Here is a 348-nt window from a genome sequence, read left to right on the forward strand (position 1 = left end):
ACTCTTAGGTATCCTCAGATGCGATTCCTTGCCTTTTCTCGCAGTCTGGCCCGACCGATTGTAGCCCCACAAGTAGATTGCGCTCTTCGTCGGGAATTTGACGACTTGGAACTCGCACAGCAGCTCGTCAATGTCCATCGAGTCGAATCGAGAAAGGGATAAATTAGGGTTATACGTTTTGAATTTAGGGATTTATTTAAGGGGAAATGAGAAGAAGGAATACGAACCGAGTAAATTTCAGAAAACCCCGTGGACTTCGGGGTTTTGCCGAAATTTGATTTCCACACAACCCCCGAAGGATGAGGGGTTTTGTACACTCATAAACTTTTTGAAGGGCAAAATGGCCAG

The sequence above is a fragment of the Asparagus officinalis genome, chromosome 7 (genome assembly GCF_001876935.1).
Source record: "Asparagus officinalis chromosome 7, Aspof.V1, whole genome shotgun sequence".
Lineage (NCBI taxonomy): Eukaryota > Viridiplantae > Streptophyta > Magnoliopsida > Asparagales > Asparagaceae > Asparagus > Asparagus officinalis.